At 40.6% G+C, this 5,000-nt stretch overlaps 1 protein-coding gene across 1 annotated transcript in view; it reads right to left on the reverse strand.

The window, feature by feature from the left end:
• Positions 1–5,000, reverse strand: part of CTDNEP1 (CTD nuclear envelope phosphatase 1) — a 770,907-nt gene that overhangs the window by 130,112 nt on the left and 635,795 nt on the right. The gene's annotated exons all lie outside the window — the stretch shown is intronic.

Here is a 5,000-nt window from a genome sequence, read left to right on the forward strand (position 1 = left end):
TACCCTAAGACTGCTCATGTTTAAAAGGTTAAAAGCTCATGCTACTACCCTGTCTTTCAGTGGCCCATGTAATTTACTCTTACATTACATGGTACAGTTTATCATACAAGTACCTTTGAAAATATACCATGTTGTGAAATAGTTCAATGTGCAGAAGGAGAACACAGTGGATGCAAACAGTTCTCAAATCTGTCTACTGCCCTGGAGTAGCAATCTTCCACAGAGCTTGTAAAAACTGTGGTATCTGCCCCATGAAACATTCTCTTGGGGGCTAGAAAACTTGGTCTGATTTCTTTGGCAAAGCAGCAAATGTGTCTAGGTTCCTTCACTTGATTTTGATAGCATTCCAAATTATGCCTACCAAAACTGTAATCACCAAGTGTGGGATGAAACAAACCTCCTCCAAAATTCCCTGGGGAAAGGGAATATGGTCGTAAACCAACCCCCATCATTTGCATTAAATGCAAATAATGCGTTTATCTTAATGCTAGATCTGTTTTAGTATATTCAACTCAGTCACCTGTATGACAGAAATTGACAAGTACTTAGTTCAGCTCATAAGACCTACCCAGGCTACTATAAATCTCCCTTTATTCACAATTTCTGGTGTCCAACCCCCCCCCCCCCCATCCCCCAATAGATTTCTGGAGCCCAGAAGTTGCAACCTCTTACAGCAATGAAGAACAACCAACTTCATTATCAAAAGGTCTCTCAAGATAACAATGTGGACCCTGGAATCATGGAGCAGGACGAACCAGTGAAGGAGTTAAAATTAGCAATGCAGATCAAGCATTATAACAAGTACATTACCTTTGTATCTGATGTCGATAGTTTAAAATCTATCCTCAGCAAGAGGAACTTCCAATCTAAACCTCTGGGGTGGCTCATCAAGACAACATACCCCCGACAATGGCAGCTGTCAAAGCTGCTCTGGACCTCCTAGCAACATACTTGCACTGCCTTGCAAAGGTACTCAGTGATGCCAAAGGAACAGATGCAAACATGTCATCCACTAAACACTCCTGAAAAAGGCTTGTGAAGTATTCACTTATCTTGCACTATGAGCATTTTTAAGTGGGGTTAGGACCTGCCAGACTTCTGATAACAGAAATTAATGCACTAAGACAGTCATGAGGCAAAATGTGTTTTGGAAACTAGCCCATCTTTTTGGAAAAAAAAGGCACAATGCAATGGGAACAAGCATTTGAGAAGGTTTTACAAATTTAGCTCTGCCACAAAAAAAAAAAAAAAAAAAAAAACTCAGCTGTCTGTGCACATCCATACAGTGCAGTAAAATATTCAGCTCTATAAATAGCTTAGGAAAATACAGGAAGATCAATAGACTGATTTACGGATACAGATTCATAGATTAAGTACTACACAAACTGCCCTTATGGGTTATTTATAGCCTAGCCAATTTCCTTTTCTGGGTCAAAATACATTACCACATTTGGTTATAGACTGGTCTTGCCCATCTCATGCTCGATAATTACATATTGCCCCTAAACAGAATAACTAGGATCATAGCATAGATAATTTGAGGGGACCCATGCATGAGATAAAGCATTTAGGAGCTGCAACTGTCTATTAGTAGTACATGGGACAGTCTGGGGTAAATTTTCTGTCTCCCATCCATAGATCTACGTTGTGCTTGAAACTGGACAGGGATACTCCTTTTATTTTACCTATCTGTTGACCAGGTAAGCCTACTGAACAAATTGTCCCTTTTCAAGGGTGACCCAAGAGCACTTTCTAGTTAAGTGTCCTGTTCAGAGTCAGAGAGTAGGCAAATGAAAGTGGAAGGAATCAAAACCCTCTACTATGTAAAGCAACCTTTGGCATAAAAGGATTACTACGCAAGGAAACCATTAAGCTTATGGGTGTAAAGAAAGAAATAATAGAAGAATGCACAAGGCCTGAAATTCTTTGTCACAAAGTAATGGCCATGCCACTACAAGAAGGTCTTCAAACTACTTTAAGTCTGGTGCAGACGATGGTTCAAAGGGAGCTAGAGTAAGCTTTTACAGCATACAATACAGGTCCTCTTGAGGAAAACTAAAGTAACAGGAAAATGGGGGGGGGGGCTCCTTCAGAAACGTTTCTGCACACCTTTAACAGAACCAGGAAAAAAGTTTGCTCCCTGGGGAAAATTTGAAACAGCAGCTAGATAGACTTCAGGAGAGGAGAGGTAAAACAGAGTCAAATAATCAAGAAAAGTAATCTAAAACAAAAAGGGACAAGGGGCTGCAGATGGAGCTATTCACTGGTCCATAGTCCACGCTAAGAAGTTCATATGAAACTATTTTCTCCTGGCATCACATCTCTAGGTGGTGAGGTCAGGATCTGGACTTTGGCTGTCAATGGATATGGGAAAACCATGTAATTAACTTCAAGAAGTAAACTTTTGGGAAAGACTGACCTAACTGGTGGGACAGTAAACCTTTGGTAGATTTCACCCATCCAAGAAATGAGGCTAAGGCAGGGAAAGCAATGTGTGCTGCAGCCAAAACAGCTATCTGGATAACCTTGTCTTTGTTTACTTTGGGCTTCCCAACAAATTTCAGAACAAGGGGAAATGGAGAAAGATTAAAGATGTCCCAGGGTGGGCCACTTCTGGACCAGCTTATCCCATGGGAATCCTCCTACCGGAGGAATAACAGAAACACATCAGCTGCATCTGAAGATGATTTCAATTTGATAACTGGATAAACATGTTTGTTTCCCCATGGGCCCAAGCTGTGTCTGAAAAACCGTGCATCAACCAGAGGATACAAATTTATAATTGCATAATATATAAAAAATGCTGTAGTCTTTTTTTTTTTTTTTTTTTTTTTTTTTTTAACAAAGGGCCAGGGATAGAAGAATAAAGGAAAAATGTCTGCTGCATCTGAAGATGATTAAAGATGCAAATAGGTGGCAGCTGGGTTTCCCTGTATCAGAAAAAAATGCTAAAGCTGCTACTTTTCTGGGAGACCACTTGAGAGGTATCAACAGACCTCAGATGAGTTGGTTCATTAAAGTACTGGCATAACTCAGGATAGGTGTAGCAATAAGAATGCAGCTGGAAGCAAGAGTCCACCAAAAATTTTCATGGCCTGCTGATAAATTGGATAGGAATGAGAAGACCCAACACTAGGTTTAAATGCAAAACCACTGCCAAATTATCAGAGTGTTATAAAGCCTGCAAGGTGAGGAGGATGACTCTCATATTTCTAGTACAGTAACAGTCCTTGAAGCAACAAAGTGTCCCAGACTCACCCCAAGAGCAGTGACATCTGCTGTCAGCATCACACATGAGAAATGTGTCTTAAAAGGTCCGCGAAGAGAAAGGCTGGAATTCACAGTCCACCAAAGAATGTGGTTCTTGCATTTCATGGATAGCCTTATTTCAGCATCGAGTAGATCTTTTAACAAATTCCACTGACCCCAGAGGATCTACTGAATAATCCCCATAAAAAGTCTTGTATCTGGGAGCCATAAATATAGTGGAAGTCATTAGATCTAGATGCACATTAACAAATAAAAGCTAGGACAGAACTAATGTTTATTATGCCGAGAACCACAGCTGTGAGTAGAAAAATCTCTTCCCCAATTAAGAAAGGCATGGCACGTCAGGATATCAGGTCTGCATGTTAAAAACCTTATGGTGTGAGAGGGCACCAAGACTGGTTATGATGCCCAAGGATCGCGAGAGAGTGAAAAGCAAATCCCTGATGGCAGAGTCTGCAGTAATGGAGTCACAAGCAACCAGTTATCCAGGTGGAATACCCTGAACCTTGCAAATGGACTGCTCCCATGACTGCAGACAAGCATTCTGTGAACACTGCGAGGGCAATGGTAAAACCAAATGGCAATGGATCTGAACTGAAAATCTGTCTGTCTTCAACAAAGAAGCTAAGGAACAACCTGCACTTTTCTGGTTTTGTGTGTACTTAAACATCCTGAATGTCCAAACAGCACATCCAGACCCTTCAGTAAGGCAAGGAAGGAATGACTGAATCATGCCCATTCAAAAGGAAGTTTTGACAACATGGAGACAGAGGACACTCACGCACAGAATAAGAACAAGGTCATGATTCTTCTGGCCACTATAAACAGCCTTTAGTAAATGTTGCGCCCTTTCTGGTGTAGTGGAAACTCTTAAATAGCTCTCCCAACAGGTCTTGAGCTACAAAGCTATGCTGAAGTCTTTTGATGGGATGAAAAACTTGGAAGAGATAAATATGGACAAACAGGACAAAAAAGGGAACTGCATAGGCTTGGATATAATGTCTCATCCACTTCATGCAGAAAAATGGAGCTACCAATTAGCTAAGAAACAGGTTCTCCAAAGGAGGTAAAAGTGAACCCTGATAATTTTGCTAAGCCTTTCTTGTCCTCTGGGACAATGCCCCAATTTTGGTAATTGCAGTATCCTCTGAGGCATTGCTCAGTTCTCAAACTGTTGAAATAGAACCACTGAAATCAAAACCGGGATGGACTGAGATCCATCCTGGCAAACAGATGTAGTAAAGCCTGAAACTTTGTCCCAACTTTGAACAGAGTATTGCCTTCATGTTTCTCTGTAATTCAGCATCAACATACTACTTAAAAAGCAAGGCACCATGAACTAAAGTGTGGACTTCAGGGTTCTCAATGAAGTCAGTCAGGTGGAGCTAGGTGTAATGGCGCATTTCAAAACTAATACTTGCCACTCAGGAAGTACAGCCCCACTGCACTACAAGGAGCAGGAATTTTCAAAAATGTAAAAGAGAGAGTCTTTTTTTCCTTCATAGAGTAAACAAAAAAAACAGCATAGTGCAAAACAATGAAGTGCCTCTGCAAAAAGTGCACAGTATTCAAAAGGAAAAAAAATGAAAGTACAAAATGAAAAGCTGAAAAATGGCATCAAAGCAAGCTTGGAGAAGAAAGCCCATCAGATCCTGATAGAAGTCTGGATTCACTTCATAACGGACAGAACAATCTGACCTTTACAATGAAGATACAATTACACGATTAAG

Source organism: Protopterus annectens, chromosome 7.part0 (assembly GCF_019279795.1).
Source record: "Protopterus annectens isolate FY-2018-M chromosome 7.part0, PAN1.0, whole genome shotgun sequence".
NCBI classification, from domain to species: Eukaryota; Metazoa; Chordata; order Ceratodontiformes; family Protopteridae; genus Protopterus; species Protopterus annectens.